The sequence below is a fragment of the Aythya ferina genome (genome assembly GCF_964211825.1).
Source record: "Aythya ferina genome assembly, chromosome: 4".
NCBI lineage: Eukaryota > Metazoa > Chordata > Aves > Anseriformes > Anatidae > Aythya > Aythya ferina.
In genome coordinates this window covers 24,532,470-24,550,493 of record NC_140300.1, presented here as the reverse complement: position 1 = coordinate 24,550,493, position 18,024 = coordinate 24,532,470, and the positions used below count along the sequence as shown (strand labels likewise).

Below are 18,024 nucleotides of genomic sequence, written 5' to 3'. Positions count from 1 at the left end.
CAGAGTTTCACTGCATCTCCCAGGGCGTGAGAGTGAAACAAAAGGCACTGAGAAAAAGCTGCAATGCCATTTAACTCTTGTATTTGAAGCAAATTGAGCTTGAGAAGTCTACAGATTGTCTCTTGTGTATTTAATAAAATTTGACTTAGAAAGGAAACCAAATTTTTCAAACTAAAACCTTTTTGGTTGTTGAGTGAAGGAAGTCATGTTTTCCAGATGCGAGGCCTCTCCTAGCTTTTCATCCTTTCTGAAGAGCTGTAGGGAACACTCATTATTCCAGTCCTTCCTACCTCCTGCAAAGATATTGTCAGACAAAGAGTGTGGCTCTATAGCAGTGACGTATTTTTATAATGGTCACCAGTCAAAGTGCATGTCTTGCTTGGATCTTTTTTTCTTCTGGGCATCTTTTGTTATTGCAACTGAGAGCAGCCCCAGAAGCAGCCCTTACACAGACCATAATCTGGGATCAAACTAAGCCTTATTGAACTGAATACTTTCACCTGAAAAACTGGAGATGCTTTGAAGGGAAGATTGCTATGTTAACATTCAGTAAGGCACAGAAACATTTTTTTCTGGCCTGGTTTATGGCACTTCCCCAAGCAGTACTCAGGGCAGCCACTTTATCATGAAGTTCTTCCACTTGAGCAGCTTGCTGAGATGCTCAGACCACACCTGTAGTTAGCCCTGTGTAGGCATGCAATATTATAAATGAAGCTGAAACTAAAGATTTGCCATTGGAAAGTGGATGAATTGGCAGCTCCAGGTTGAATTTATTGGGATTACTCTATCTGTTGGTGTTAATCAGTGGGATTGATAGCCTAAATCTTTATTTTGCAAACGCTTCTATACCTTGCATAGTGTTCATTCCTGCTAACATTATCCTTGGGAACTACATCAACATTACTTACTGCACGCCCAAGGGGCTTCACCAGGCTATGCTTATGAGTAAATACTAGATCTGACAGGGTGCTACCAGACTGGGTCCTGAACTAGATATAACAGAAGGGATGACTCTGAATTGAACCTCATGAGGTTCAGCAAGGCCAAGTGCAAGACCCTGTACCTGGTACGAGGCAACCCCAAGCACAAACACAGGCTGGGCAGAGAATGGATGGCGAGCAGATGGAGACCTGGGGGTTTTGGTTGATGAGAAGCTCAACGTGAGCCAGCAATATGAGCCTGCAGCCCAGAAAGCCAACTGTATCCTGGGCTGCATCAAAAGCAGCGTGGCCAGCAGGGCAAGGGAGGGAATTGTCCCCCTCTGCTCTGCTCTTGTGAGACCTCACCTGGAGCCCTGCATTCAGCTCTGGGGCCCCCAGCACAAGAAGAGCATGCAAGTACTAGAATGAGTCCAGAGGAAGGCCACAAAGATGATCACAGGGCTGGAGCACCTCTCTTATGAAGAAAGGCTGAGAGAGCTGGGGGTGTTCAGCCTGGAGAAGAGAAGGCTCCGGGGAGACCTTACAGCGGCCTGCCAGTGCCTAAAGGGGCCTACAGGAAAGCTGGGGAGGGACTCGTGGTCAGGGAGTGTAATGATAGGGCAAGGGGTAATGGTTTTAATCTAAAAGAGGGTAGATACAGATTAGATATATGGAGGAAATTCTTTGCTATGAGGGTGGTGAGGCACTGGCACAGGTTGCCCAGAGAAGCTGTGGACGCCTCGTTCCTGGAAGTGTTCAAGGCCAGGCTGGCTGGGGCTTTGAGCAACCTGGTGTAGTGGGAGGTGTCCCTGCCTATAGCAGGGGGTTGGAATTAGATGGTCTTTAAGATTCCTTCCAACCCAAACCATTCTGTGATTCCACGATTCTATGAATGATGACAGGAGAAAACAGGCTGCAGTACCAGAAAGTGATAGGATGTGTCTAAGAACCTCTCTATCTCTCTTCAGACACCACAGCTACATGAAAATGTAGTATGAATGCCTGCAATTGCTGCTTGGAAAGCTTGTTTGACTTGGTGGTGGGTACCATCACCATGGGTGGAGGGCAGTAGGTGGAGCAGAGGTTACTGGAGGTATTACCACTACTTCATTTTTACTTAAAACTTCTTGCTAGCAAGTCTTGAAGCATAAAGCTTAGCTCTGCATCAGCCGTTGGGTGTAAGTCCCTAAGAAAGGAGACTCTTTGAAACTGTGCAATGCCGTGGGTGGGCACCATCAGCACAGGTGGAGGGGAGTAGGTAGAGAGGAGGTCTGGAAGTTGGAGGGGCTGCCTGTGTTGGAGGTTTATTACACCCCAAAGAGAGCTTTCACCCTCAATTAAAATCTGCAAAGTGCCTCCTGCTCCATTTTGCACCATACAGTTGCTTTCCCATCCTCCTCTCAGGAAGGCTGTTGTCTCTGTCCATGAAGGTGCATGAGAGGACAGGATGCACTGTGAAGTGGGACGTCAGCAGTGGGAGCTCCCGGCCTCGATCTTTTCTGTTCAGAATGGAGAAGTGAGGAGAGATGTGACCATGGCTATCAAACTTTAGAAGTGAACCCAATGGTCATTTAAAGAAGTGCAACACTTTTCTGAACCAAAAATCTAAAATCTAAAAGAAACTATTAAAAGAAAGTCAATGGATAAAGTCACAGAGAACAAAGACTTGGTGTTGTATGTGTGAATTGCAAAGAAATGTCATCAGTTGCTTTCTGCTGGGAATATAACATTTTGATTAACAGAACAAATTTTAAAAAAAGATAATATACCTAACTGGGAATTATTATTCTCCTTTCCAGTGTAGGGAGTGCATACAACTATTTTGCAAGTCTGAACAGAAGGATTTATTATAAAAAACATCCCTGTGATTCCCTACTACCACCATAAGTACAGATAGCCCATTTCAAGACCAGAGTCATGAACAGCTCCATAATACAGTGCAGCTCTTTTGGTAGTAATCTGTTTTCTGCTGCAGAATATTTTGATTTAAATTGCTGGCGAATTAATGATGATGTTGTATACAAATACAATGACTGTCACTAACTGGAGGAGTGTACATGCTTGCAAACAAGGCATGCAAACTGACTGCTTTCTGCACAGATGTAAAGGACTTTTTTAAATGAAGAATCTGTTTCTTTTTAGTCACTTAAAGAAAGAAAGAAACAAAAAAGAGTGAGCAGCCTTTCATAAGCAGAAGCAGGATACATAGAGAGCTTTGTTTTTAAATTAATGACACGTCTGCCTTATGGAAGAATAGAGGGAAGGAACGGAAATTAAATCCGGTTAAGGGGAAAAAAAATGTGTTTCAGTGTATGTCCGTTTAACACTGTGGTCCCAGCTCTGCTCTTCATTTGCATTTCATACAAGGAAGTTTCAATAAAGAAATCCTTGAATTACTTGGGAGTGTCTTCAAGTCAGTGTGAAAACACAATGAAAGCTCTCCTGTGTATTAGTTGTAATGACAGGGAGGTTACCGGGATCTTTGTCTGTGTTTGGGGAGAGGCATATAGGGTCCACACCAGCCAGCACATTTATAATTTTAAACACATTGTGATCATGTTAATATAAATGTGATATAAGCTGTTTTTACTTGCTTAGAGGCTTTGCTGGCTTGGTAGTCTAGTTGAAGATTTGTTTTATGAAAACCTGAATCACAGAATCATCTAGGTTGGAAGAGACCTCCAAAGAAGAACTAGGTTAAAAAGAAGACAGTAAGAAAAAAATCTCTTGAAAGATGTACACAGAATATTGTTTCTCAGTCAAATCTTAGAATTTCTAGTGGCCGTTAGCAAAACTGGCAAACTCATGCTTTCAATAGCTCTTCCTTTTCTTCCCTCGTGGAGGCAGCCAGCCTTCCTGAAGTCCTTCCCGATGAATGGAGGGGGCTTGGTGCAGATCTCCAGCAGCTTCACTGGCCTTTGCGTCCAGAGTCCATGGTTGCTCTGCTTGGCAAGTTATTAACTGGCATGTAAGTTTGTCATAGAGATGAACTTTGAGGCCTGGTAGTTTTCTTCTTGAATATACTCTTTTGCAGAACTCAAATTTTGACAGTGTTTTAGGAAGTCAAAATTTGATGGTGTTTTGGGAGTGGAATTGTGCTAACATGCCAGCTTACGAGAGATAGGATCTGTGTCTTCTCTTTTCTTTTTCTGCTTGCCCAATCTGGTTCAAGGGAGTTTTCTATTTTGATTATACTTGGGTTTTCCAGAGTTGTAATTAGGTAAATTACTTGTAGTTAATATTGTGTTTTTGTGACTGAAGTCCAAGTCATTTAAAAGAAATGGATTTTCTAGCTCACAGAATAGTTCCTATGTTAAAAGAGCAGGCACATCTTTTTTAAAGGAAGTAAAAAACTGAAAAAATCTCTGGTCTGTGTCCTTCAGACCATCACCATGCAAGATCGACAAGTTTGCGTAAGGGAGGAGGGGCATCTGCAGTGATACGACAAACAGATTTGCAAGTAAGCCAGTGAGGGCAACTTCCCTGTGCTTCTCCCCTTTAACCCAGCGGACCACCTTGATTCGGCAAGAGTTAATGCTCCATACTCCAATATCTGCAGGTGGAGTTCTGATATCAGAGATTATGGCAGTTCCCGACAGAGGAGCCTTTGCACATAGTTCAGCAACTGGCATATGGCTATTCCAGATCTAACTTGCCCCTGATCAAAAAATATTTTTAAAAAAGCTACTTTTTTAGTAGAGCAACTTTATAAATGTTAAATATTTTAGCTATGAGGGCATTTTTTGAGGCATCAGGTGAGCGTTATATTGTGGTATTTTTATGTGCAATTAATTTTCTTACTTGCTTACACCAATATTTGGGAGTAGCAGTTTTTAGTCAAAAAGCTAACTTACAGAGATTATAAATTTCCTGTCAGCAAGAGATTAATAGGGTCATTTTATTTATTTATTTATTTATTTATAAGAAAATTAATGTGGGGTTGGGTAAAGAAGCTGGGAGTTTTTTTTTAAAGAAAACCATCACCAGAATGAATGTACCAGTGTGGAGCATCTGTTCAAGTCAGCTTTCAAACAGGATTTATTTCTGATTCGTGCCCTATTCATCATTTATTCCTTTGCTGCTCATGTGGAAAGGAGCAGACCCAAACAGCAGGAAGATGTGGCCCCTTCCACGGGCCTAGAAGAGAATATGAGCAGCAGAGGCCTGGGAGTGCAGGGGGGGCTCTGTACCCATGTCCCTTCCATTTGTGAGGGGGGACACATCAGGATGCACAAACACTACCCATGTTGGATGGGTTGGTGCTGAAGAGGAAGCATTCCAACCTCTGCAGTTTCTCAGGTCATTAGATGGCAATTAACATAGCACCCCACGTGTAAAACGCATGACCAGGTAACAGGACACTTATTAATATGCCCCTGCCAAAATCTTTCCTCAGGGTGTTCCAGTTTCTTGCTGGGGCCAAGATGTTCAATCATTAACTGCACCCAAAATCTGCGAGCCAGTATTTGCTGGGTGATGGGACCAGGTTCCCACAAACACAGCTGTGCTGTCGTGCTTGTTAGATGGCTCTCTCCTTCCTACTCCAGAGCATTTGTAAAAATAGCCCATTTCTTCTGCACAGCCTGCAGAACCCCCTCCTTATGCCTGGCTGTGAAATACGACTTTCCCATTCACCTGCTAGCAGCAGGATGTTTTTCTGTACAAGCTGGATGTAATAGCACAGTATTTCATTCGTGGTGTTCAGTGCTTTGACGCTCTCAGCAGCAGGCTGTGCTGTGAGATGTGTGTGTGTGTGTGTGTGTGTGTGTGTGTGTGCATTTTTGCAGTATGTTTCTTGGTTTTGCAGGGTTGGTTTTCAGCAGGAGTGGCAGGGCAAGGTGGGGCACTGTACCAAAGGACAAACCATCCTCTGGGTGCTTGGCTTGGCAGCGCTACCTTGAGCACAGTGTGTGTGCGTGGGAACATCACACCAAGTGATGGATAGTTAGGTGCAAGTTTCTCTGCGTTTATAAGTGAAATAACCTTATAGCCATATGCCTGAATTTCAGATAACTACTTCACTTCTAAGCAACCAGAAGGAAAACGAGCTTTTCCTCAGCTGAGCTGGAGGCAGGTTTCAGTAGAATCACACAAATCTTCTGAGATACAACAGATGAACATTTGTGGCTTGCACCTTCTATCTCAAAATTTATTTATTTATCCTACTGATCATCATTTGTGTTTGGAGAATCTTTTATAACCAGCAGTTTTCACTCTGGTGGGTGCAGGGATCCTCTGGGAAGGCCGTGCTGCATCAGTTCAGGCAAGCACACGCAGCACAGCCTGGTCTGTTTTGTCCATCGATGGAACCATGTCTGGGCTTTGTTTCAGGAAGAACTGGTGGCTCTGTCCAAACAAGGACCTAAAAGCAGACATTTATATGATGTGGATGCTCAGCAGACCAGGACAGAGCATAACTTGGGGAAGCAAGCTGTTGCACGGTGCAGATGTGCACCCAGCACTGCCCTGAGCTGCTCCAGGGACCAAAGCAGGCAGAGCATTTCCTCAGCAGGGGCAATGGAAAGGACATGTGCCTTCCTCTGTGTCCCTTCTCCAGGCCAAAGGGAGGTGCAGCACAGGTAGCATCCAGCCCTTCCTCCACTGGTTGGTGAAACATCAGTCCTGCTGCAAGCTTCACTGGGTGTAACTGGCTTGAGCCTCCTGCTAGGGGTGGAGGAGCTCTTGGACAGCCACAAGCTACTTACTTTTCCAGTGCTTCACTCCATAAGGGCACAGCGTGACCCACACTGTACTCTACTCCCCGAAACGTGATGCTCCTTCAGAAGGGAGTATCCACAGCGCAGCTCCTCCACAAGAGACAAGAGCTAAGGAGGGGGTTATGTTATGGCTGGTTGTGATATTTTTTTAAAAACAAAACATAGTTTCAGTGGAAAGCACGCATGATTAGAAACAAAAGTGTTCAGAAGGAATCACAATTGCAATTAAACATTCATGTCTAGGCTGTAATCTCTGGGCCAAACCAAGAGAACCACTCCACAGCAGCCAGGAGGACAGAGCCAACCTGAGACGTGAGACCCCCAGCAGCAGCATTTGTCATGGGACTCTTGCATGCACTTCTGCCACCTAAACGCAACATACTCATCTTCCCCCAGCCTTATCTCCAGCCGTGGGTGCCTCTTTCCAAGCTAGGAACTCACACCAGGGGTGGTAAAACATTGCATTCCCAGCTTGACAGGCATTTAGGGACTCTCTTGACAGGTAGTGATAGGCTCTCCCTGCTGCTATTACAGATTTTCCCTGCTTTCTTGCAGTTCCTTATTCTCTTTGATAAGCCCAGTCTAAATTTATTGTTATATTCATTCTGGCTGTAAAGTTGAGCAACTGTTGCCTTCCCTGTTCTGATGAAAAACAAGAACATTGTTTGGTATTAAACAATACATTGTTTTGGGGCTTTTGCTGCTTTTGAGAGTAAGAACATCAGAAACAAAGCCCAATAATGGGGTAATAAATAATCTGTCTTTTCCCTTTGCAGAAATAAGCACACAATAGTGTGCTGTACATTGGCTTTCAGGGGTTTCCAAACCACCAGGTAGACAACTAGTGAGATTGTTCCCTTATACATCCTTATTAAAGGAGATTTTAACTCTTTAGATTTCTACCTGTCTTAGGTGTTGGTTGCCTGTTTTTATTAGGTCAGCTCTTTCTGAATATGTCTCCTTTGCAATTATTGCCTCAAAATTAACCATTGTTAAAAAGAGCAACTGAAAGATGAGAAAAATAAGACAAAAACAATTTCTCTTTCAACCATTATGTTCCTTCTGTGCATTGCCCTCTTTCTAGGAAAGGAGGGAAGGAAGGAAAGGAGCTCTCTCTGCAGCCAATAATTCTGCTAATGAACTGAAAAAAGCAAAAGCAGCAGGTAGGGTTTTCCAAACACATCTCTCCTTTTCATGAGTGCAATAATCCAATATTTTACCTCTCTGCTGTAAGCCATACCATTAGATGTTTTCATTACTTCTGTGACATCCCAGTAACTTTGCATTTGTATCTGTAGCATACTTAAGAAAGCTTAAATTTAGTGGTTTTGGAGCAAGAAGGACCCTTTCTAGAGTCTGTGTTAATTTAAAAATAAGTTACATGCTTAACAAAATTAAAATGTAGCATAGCCTTGGAAATCTGATTTTTACTCAGGGTTAGAATGTAACTGCGTACTTTTTTTTTTCTTTTTTTTTTTCATAATTTTGTTGTTAAGGTTCCTGCTAGTTGAGCAATGTAACAATTAAAGTTTGTGTCTGAAAGACTGAACTTTTGTTTTTTTGATATGTTGTCATTTTAAGGTATGGGTATTTAAAGTCAGACCTCCCGAGGCCAATACCTAGGCACTTACACAGTTTTCAAAGGCTCTTGATCATGCTTAGCTCCTACTTATCTCAGTGTGAATTTGACAGACATGGACTGGAGGATTTAACATCATTATAACCGGATGATCTATGAGTAACAGAACTTATTAAGCCTGGTTCTCTGCAGTGCCACTGTAGGAATGCAGAGCAATTCCAGCTCCAACCTTTGTATTTCTCCCTTGCTCCTTTCTGCACCCCCTTCCTTTTGGGCTGAGCAGGTTTGGGGGCTGTTTGGGGCGCACGTGCACTCAGCCACAGGTCATTCAGCCCTGCCAAACACTGCTTCTTGGGGCAGGGAAAAGCCTGGCTATAACCACCTCACCCTCAGGCAGAAACAAATTCCATTTCTCTCATTCAGCCCTGGTTTTCCTGAAGCTGGCCAGCAGGCTCAGAAGTTATGAATGAGTAGAATGGGGCTGGCCACCATGGCACGGTTTCATACACCACGTTTTTTTTAGGAAACCAGGATAAGAGCACCAAGTGTTCGTCACAAACAGGAAAAGTGTGCAGGACCTGGGAATTGTATGCAAACAGGGAAATCAACTCCTAGGCAAAGACAACGAGGTCTATTCATTACCTATTTGCTCTGTCACAGTGACAAATACTGTGCAGAAATGCATTCCCTCCCCTTCCAAACTTAAATGTCCAAAGTGGTTTACATCTGTGAACTTTGAGTTTCACAGAAGCTCTACTTCTGGACTGCCTGTGGTAATCTGGAGTGGCTTTAGACATTTCACCATGAGTTACTGCTGGACTTTGCTCCCTTCAACATGCTGACCTTTGGCCAGCTGGGGTAGGAGGAGAAGCTGGTTGCTCTTGGTGAAACATGATCATAGTGTACCCAGGGAGGGACCTTTTGTAAAGTGCTCCTTAATCAGCTCAGGTTGTCATTTAGGGTTTGCATTGATTTAGGTTCTCCTGATAATTTCACTAGAAGAGCATTTCAAAGCATGATTTCTGTTGTTTCTGTGACCTAAGAAGACCCCACCATGGTTGACCTAAGAAGACCTCACCAGACAGCCTTACACCTTAGACATGAAGGTCTTTTCTTTCTTGAAGCTGACCATGCTCTGAGTACAACTGAGTATCTTTGTTAGAAACTGACAATCACTTAGAGGTTCCTGCCCTTGGTTGTATGTGGTCGCAGTAAGATCCACGATGGATAATTTCCTTCACTTGTCTAAAATTTACAACCCTCCAGCTTCAGGAGGCACTGCAGTTATGCTGTTGCTGAAGCATAGGGAAATGAATCACATCCAGAGCCAACATGTTGTCAGGCTTGCCTCTTCCCATGAAGTGGGCACACGCTGAGTCGGAGCACATACCAGCCAGCATCTGTGGTAGCTCTCAGGGGCCATGTCCAAGCCCTGAGTGTCTCCCCAGCCACCATCTGTCCTCCTCTTCCTCACACAAGTAGGAGCATTAACTCTATCCTTGCTCCAGGTTGCAAGTGGTCCATGGCCCACGTAGCAACCATCGCACTGTGTGACTGCATATTATGTTGAATATTGAATATTACGTTTAATCTTCTAAGGATTTCAATAGCAGACCAAAGTAACCTTTTCATGTGTATAAAATGGTCTTTTCAGAAATAAATGTGTGAATACAAAATTGTACGCTTTTTTCCTGTCTGAAATGATGTACCTCAATGATTGCATAAGGAAATGACTTTTGCTTTGTTGGCATCATCAATGTACTTAGGAAATTACATGCAAGGCAATTTTAATCCACTTAGGTTTCATTTTTAATAATAATTGTTCCCAAAATAACTTAGAATTTCCAAAGAATGTCCATTATAATGACGCAAAAGCAGTCACAAGCCCCAGTATAACCTTACTTCTCTTCATTGTTCTTGTGGCACATCCTCTGGGTAAAATTTTGCTTGAATTTACAAAGGTCAATGATCAAAACAAAGGAACCTTACCACCTGATCACTTTATCTGTACTTTCTGGTATGCCCTGTCTTGTACATGCCACCAGTTTCATACTATGAAACATGTAAGAAATTAAATTCAATTAAAATTAAATCCTTGATGTAACATTCATGTCAAAGCATGCCTAGATATGGTGCTTAGGGACATGGTTTAATGGTAGTCTTAGAGGTCTTTTCGAACCTAAATGATTTTGTGATTCTACAAATGAATTGGTTTAATTCATATTAACAAAATTTCCACCAACAAAAATTCAACCAGCTTTTCACATTCACTCCTCAACTATGCAAGTAATTTCTTCTACAGATAGAAAATAGTTTTTTTTTTAAACTTATTTTAATATATACGAGAGGTATTCAGACCTCAGGCGTGACATGGAAGTCTAAGTATTTGGATAGGTGGCACATGGGTGACAACCTGCTTGCTGCTACGTTAATCTGTGTACTAGACAACGTGTCCACACTCACAAATTATGTGCTAAATCATGCCATCGAATCTGAGTAAGACTGAGACAGTCTGCACAAAAATGCCTTCCTTTTTCTTTAGGAAAAATCTCCAGTAACAAAGCAGGAAGGGAAGCACCTTCAAATGCAGGTCTCTGCTTACCTCCAGTGGTGCTCTGAAGATAGCATGCACCCATAGAAAAATCAGATTTCAACCAATTTACTGCTCTGAAGCATCTCTTTCTCTAGATATTTGGTAACGTTTGCCTTTAAAATGCACCTATGTGTATTTTCACCAATTAAATGCATTTCTGTAAAAAAATTACCTTGCATGTTTTTGAGAAGGGTGAGGGGTAAAGAGTCGCTGATATTTTTGTTCCTGAGAAAAATTTAGCTTTTTTTTTTTTTTTTTTTTTTTTTCCTCCCAAGAAAAGGGAGTATCTCACTGTATTATGGTCATCTGTCACCTGGTTAACTGCAATTTCCTGTTTAATTGTAAATGCTTCCTTGCAAACAGCTAAGGTCTCAGATGCGTGGTGAACATTATTTATGCCCATCAACTGAGGACAGTAGTTCCCATTGGTTACACCTCTATTAATGAATAAAGCATACCAGGCTCTCTTCCCTGGACCCAAAGTCAGCACAGCACACAGTATTTTATCTGAAGTCTTCTCCTTCCCCAAAAACCAAGCTGGATTTGCCCACAACATCTGGCAGCCCCTAGCCCATGCTCTTTGAGACTGTGGTCAGGACAGTGCAGGTTGTTTGGGCCTAAAACACCACCAAGAAGCACATGGGCAATTAAAAGATATGAGTAATTGCCTGGTCCCAAAGCCAGCTCTATAGGCAGTGCCCCAGGAGGCTGGGTAGAGGCTCAGGAGGGATGTGGGAATGGGTCAGGGCCTACAGGCACCTGCCCTGCAGAGAACTATGGGACATCAAACAGGGCAGAGCTGAGGGAGTAGATGTAGAGTCCATTTTGTGCCTCTACCCCCTCCTTGAAACAAAGGAAGGGATGATTCCTGTCTAATGACCTTCTCATGCAGCTTCTGAGTCTAACCTCAAGGGTTTGGTTATTGCCAGTTTGGAAATGTCCTCTTAAAAACACAGACTTCCCACAGGAGATAGGAAATGTGGGGATTCGGTGTGCCCTGGACGAGGCATGCCTCGAGCTTAAATTTTGTGAGTGGCACAAGAGCAGCACATTCTAGGTCATAGTAGAAACATTTTCTTAAGCAATGAAGGGAAGGAGTGATTTAACTAATGGATTTAATAATTGCACCTTTCAGACCATTCTTCTCATTCTTAAACACTTCAGCTATTATTGGCCTTGAAACCACAGGCACTTTGCCTGTTTTATCTTGTCAAATATCTGTAGAGGAAAGTTATGTCAACAATGCTCTCGGGTCTTTCTTTGAGAGCAAAGTGTTTTATAGCAGAAGTGTGGTCCCATAAAAAAAATCACCGTATTGTGGGGTTTTGTGACTGCTGACCGTTAACACTGTCCTTGAGCGTTTTCAAGTTTAATTAGGGCAGCTCTACCCGGCAAGGTGACCTGGGGTCTGTCTGGCTGTCAGAGGCACCACTGCTGCCCGAAAGCCCCGTGCAGGCGTTGGGCCCCATCTCAGGTGCAGCCATGGAGGTGAAAGTGCCCTTTTACTGTTTGAGCGTGTTTGGTTACGGTGGGTGGTTTCACCACAGGGTTGCAAAGTTCATAGCAGGAGTTACACTTGTTTTTCTGTGCCGCGGAAAGAGCTCTGTATGGAAGTGGCTCTAGGACTGCATGTAAGAGGTTTGGTGGAGTAAACGCTGACAGAGGGGCATCGGGCCCCTCCTGTTTCCTCCACTGAGGAAGCTCGCCTTATTTTGGCAGCAGAGCACTTTTGTTTGTGTTGCTTAAAACCAGAATGAACTTGGGAATGGTGTTTCTGATGTAGCTCCACAAAAGCAGACAAAAGCTCTGCTGAAGGAGGCTTGCAGCCGTACTCCTAGAGAGGGAGCAGGCAGGAGGCCACCTGTGGACAGAAGGAGCCTGGGCGATGGGGTGAGGTGAGGCAAGGCAGGAGCTCCTGAGGGCGTGTCCCCGTGTCCACTCGGCCACGGGGACAAAGTGCACCGGGCTGAGGTGCCAGGAGGGGGGACCGTGCTTCTGGCTCTGGATGCTCCTCTCAGCCTCCCCACTGCCCTAATGTCAGAGGACAGGTGTCTGGGCCTGTCATTATCCCTTAACTCTAAACTAGTTTTAAACAGGACCTTGTCACATCAGCTTTTTACCATATGAAGTCCAGTCCCAGATATTCTGGCAGTGATATCCTGGTAGAAAGCTCATCTGCTTGACACTCAGACTTCTTCAGTAATGATGCCTTCACTACGGATGGCAGCACAGACTTTGTCTAATCCATAGAAAGCCACATTTTGTAATCCTGACAATGAATCAGCATTCTCTGGCATGTCAATTGTGAATGTGTAGCAAAACACAATGTAAAAGGCAGGAATTAATGGATGCTGTATACGCCCCTGCAGCTTGTTCAGTCTTCTCTCATCAAATTTTTTCCTTCATGTTACTGGAAGACAGAAAAATAAATTTGTCTTCCTGAAGGGAACTGTCAGTTTCCTTATCTGATTACCTCTTTTTATAAACGATTTCGAAGTGGTGTGTGATGTCTTATTTTCAGTAAGATGTTGAGAACTGAAATAGATAAGAGTATGCCCTAACCAAAGACAACACCTGTTAGCTGGAGGAAAAACTCTTTCTCTAAATATTGCTATGATCCACTGTGAGCTGTACAGGGGAAAGCAACTGCTGAAAGAGAGGAAATGGTGCCTACATCTGCTAACCACACTCATTTTCATACCTGGGGTCTGGAAGCCTCCCTTCATCCTGCTGCCAGTAAGAGTTTGGAGGTCTTTATCCTGCCTCTTCTGAACATGCACCACAAAACCCTGTGATGCAAGGTCTCAAAGGGAAAGAGCGAGAATGTTATGTGCTGGGAACCACTCAGACACCCAAATTGGCTGGCACATGGTTGGCTTGTGCTGGCTGGACACCCCCACTACCACAGGATATGGTCACTGGTTGCCCCTCCTTCCCATGGGCTTGCAGTGACTGTGGAGCAGACACCACCACTCAGTGCCTACATCCTCAAGTCCTCCAGTACCTTCAGCCTCTTGAGACCTGCAGCACTAAAATTCACTCGCTGCTGCTTCTTAAAGGTTGCAGCTTGCTGTTCTACCCACTAATCTCACTGGGTGTTTCAGTGAGCTCCTTGGTACTGAAGAAAGGCCCTCGTCTACCTCCTGTGAAATCTCATCAGCTTCTCCAGAGCAGGAGCCGATCAGTAAAACTGATTCATCAGGCATTTAAAGAAAACCTTCCTTTGTTTTCCCCTGAATTTGTGCAATGCTAGTAATCTGACAAATGCTTCAGGCCAGCACTGGTGCATAATGTTTGGGGCAGCATAAGCTAAGGGTGCACAGGGGTGGCTGTGGGGAGCATGGAGTGGGACCTTAAATTTGGCAGTTCACAAGATTTGTGAAAAAGTGGTGCGAAAAATCGGTCTCAAGCAGCCACATCGGGCTAGGGAGTGCTAAATCGTCTCTAATTAGAATGTTTTATTTACCAAGGGACCAAAAAGCAACCATCAGATTAATCTCCCTTGTAGATATGTCTGTCCAGAACCCAACCTGTATTTATTAATTGGAAAGCAAACATCCTACAGAAATGTAATGGTTGTGTCTATATAAAAATTCTTTGGGTTTTTCTGGTTTCCTTCTTTATTTTTTAATGTCCTAATTAAAACCCATTACACTCAATGGTTTCATTCAGTATCCATCTTCTTCAACTTTGGAACTTAAAGCTTGCTTTCAGGCTGAAATGAAAGCACAGAAATTTGCACAGAAAAACTGAGCTTCCCCTCTAGGAGATCCTCTGTGCTGACTTAGATTGCAGGGCAGCAAAGGGTTGGCTAAAATGAAACAAAAACTTTGTATGGCGACAGTTAAGGTTGTCAGGGCAACTCTGGCTGCCCACGAACCAGAGAAGCCTGAGATTAAAACACAGAAGGTGAAAGCCCACCGTGTCCTTGGCCACCTGCACAGCTCCACAGGACTCTGGTCAGTAGGTCCCTAGAGGAACCCTACCTCCAGCCCTAGCTTGCAGTGCCCACACAGCACCTTATCGCAGCAGCAGCAGGATGCAGGACTGCTGCTCTCCGTGAACCTGGCAGGCTCGTGTGGGATGACGCTGCATTTAGGAGCACCTCCAGGACTGCAGTTTTGATCTGGAAAAGCTCCCAGTTAAAATCAGAGCCAGTTTTCCCCCTGGTGGAACTCCACCTCCAGGGCTGTGACGTTGTCTTCTGCAGGTAGGGGCATGGGAGGTGGCTGGGGCTGGCAGGGCAGGAGGGGAGTCTGCCTTTGTGAGGGCGTTTTCTGGGAATCCTCCGTGATGTGGCAAGATAAGGGCCAGAGCACTGACGTGGCTTACACACTGAGACAGCTTCAGCCGTAGAGAACCTGGAAAACTGTTGGTTTTGGGTGCTTGCCTGGGTGCCTGAACACCTCATATAGTAAAAGCTTTTTTTGAGATGCATAATCATACGTTGCATACTATCCATCCATAGAGGGGAAAAAAAAAAAAAAAAAAAAAAAAAAAAAAAGAGAGAGAGAAAAAGTTTTAGTGCTCAAAACAAGGGGCTGTACTTTCTCTGAATAGTCTTAGCAATTTTTGGTCTGCACCAGCTTTAAGTCAGGAAATTGAGAACTGTGCTGTATTAGCTCACATTTTATAAGAACAGGTGTAAAATAGGATGTTATTCATTTAAATAAAGTGATGTTGCCTCTTTAAACATTCAAATAGGCAATAAAATGGTTCTACAAACGTGCGAGAACCTGTTTCACCAAACACAAAAAGGTTTTGTTAAAAAGAGAAGTAGAAGAAAGAAAATTAAAAAAGAAAAAGGGAAAAAAAAGTTGTCAGTGTTAACATTATGAGATCCTAATTTTTGTGTCTGTATCGTGGCTGAGGTGGGGTTTATATGCAAATATACTGATAAACTCTAAACACTTTTGAAATCAGAGACCTTGCAGGTCAATCATAAATGTATGTGTCCTTTTGGTGAAATATTTTAGCTGGCACATTCCCTTCTTATTCTAGTACAATCTCTCAGTAGTCTTTGAAGACCAAATGTGACCATAAAAGCCAACCCACTGCTCCCTTCTCCTTTCATTTTCTCACGTCTGCACCATCACAGGATGCCATGCTGCCAACCTGAATACCTCCTGACAGCCTGTTTCCTAGCATGCTCATCAAAAACAGTAGCTCTTATCCAGATAATGACCCTCCCCAGCTAAATGATACACCTGCCATCAGCCTCTGGATGTCCCAAAGCATTTGGGTTTGATCTTTGGAAAAATCCCAGAAAGCACTAACAATGCTTTTTTAGAGGTTTTCATTGTGTGGAGCCCACATAATTAGCAGAAGCAAGAGCATGTGTCTGTTTCTAGAAGGGACAGGTGAGAGGAAGCTTACAATCTCCTTGAAAGCCTTTTCTGCACCAGGGGGCAGGTTCCTAGCTGATACCCATTAGCACATTCCAGTGCATCTCACTTTTTCTTCAAATATCCAGCCTTTTCTCTCAATGTATTCAACAGAACAATTATTTAGGAAAGGCCTTTCACGTGTAATCCCACTGCAGGCAAGAACAAGAGGAAATGGAAGATCTATGGGAAACCAGCATGGACGGAAACAGATCTCTGCACTGTTCCCATAAACATCTTTTGGGATTTGGCCCCTGCTTAGCTATCAATCATCAAAAAGAGGAAATAATTGCATATCTATGGTAGTATTGTAGTGGAGGGTGACACTTCATGATTGCAGTCAAGCTGTACCTCAGGAGAGAAGATGTGTTTCTATTCTTACTGCAGCTTGGGGATACTCTATGAGTAAAGTACAATAAGGCCTCCCCAGGCCTTCTTTTCTCCAAGCTAAACTTGCCCAGATGCTCTTCATAAGACTTGTTCTTTAGGATGATACCAGCATCCTTATAAAGAGACATGAAAAGTTGTATAATCACTATGTAACGCACTGTGCAAGAAGCCAATCAGGAAGTAGGTGCCTAATGCCGGGGAAAACTGGAGGACACACAAAAAACTTGCAGAATTCTGCCCAACTTTCTTAGGTTCCCTCTAAAAACACAGCCTGCAAGACAAAATAATGTATTTTTGATTCCTGCCATTGGGAATGCTAACACATCAGAACGTCATGCAACAACTTGATCTGCTGATGTTCATTGTTTTAAACAATAATGGGGCATATCTTGGAAACAAACAACAGGCTGGGGCTAAAAGTGAAAGTACAAAATGAAAGCCAAGAGTTTGAGCCGCCTCCCTACAGGTTCCTGATCCACATGGTATGCTGAAGAGCCTTCTAAAAATGAGTACACTGCACACAAGTTCATCGGCTTGCTAGCAGCAGTGCTTTCTCATTCCGCTTACACCAGACTACTCTTCCCTGTGCATTCAAATATGTGCATGATAGGTGAGCTGATAGGATTCATGTTATAACGCTTACAGTTAAAGGTTAAGATTAGCTTGTTTTCCAACGGAAAAAAAATGCAAAGTCAAGAGAAGGATTCTGATTTAAAATATTAATTAATCTGGTTGGTGGGAGTTTTGTGAGCTTATACCAGCTAAATAACATTTATACTCCCTTCCCTGTATAGATAAGTGAGATTGAAGGATGGGCCTGATTTTGGCAGAATCTCCTAGATTTTAACCCCAGATTTGAGATTGGTTCTTTCTACAGTCTTGGGCAAACCTCTGTATTTCCATGATGTGGCTTCCCTGCCTGCAGAGCAGCGCCTGCTTCTCTGCAGCCTTCTCACGACTAACAATTTAAGCTTTGCAGAGAGGAATTCTGAAGATAAACGAGATGAACCAGGTTTGGGCTGCAGGAGTTTTGGGTCCAGGATCTGGGCTGCAGGTGTGTTTGTGCAGTGCCTAACACACCGTGGCCACAGTGTTGTGGATAAACAAGTCTAAAAAGTTGGAGCAGGCTACACACAATCACCATTTGGATTTGCAGTGTGAGTAGAGCAGAAACTCTTTCTGTTCACTCCCGGCAGCCACCACAATGAAGTTTCTTTTTCCAGTCCTTGCCATCCTCCAAATTTCTCTCTTCAGCTCGGAGACTTCTAATTTTTTTGAGTTGTTCTCTCTGCAGCCTCTGAATCCCCTATTCCTTTTCTCCATTGACCAGTGTCTGAATCTGTAGTATAAGGGCATCTCCAAGTTTGCCTGCCCAGATTAAGCCACTTTAAGGACAAGAACAAATCATTACCAAGAACAGACTAATACAAGCTGACAGCAC

At 43.5% G+C, this 18,024-nt stretch overlaps 1 protein-coding gene across 6 annotated transcripts in view; it reads left to right on the top strand.

The window, feature by feature from the left end:
- The window catches only part of RBM47 (RNA binding motif protein 47), a 76,011-nt gene that overhangs the window by 36,786 nt on the left and 21,201 nt on the right, over window positions 1-18,024 (top strand). The window lies entirely within an intron of this gene.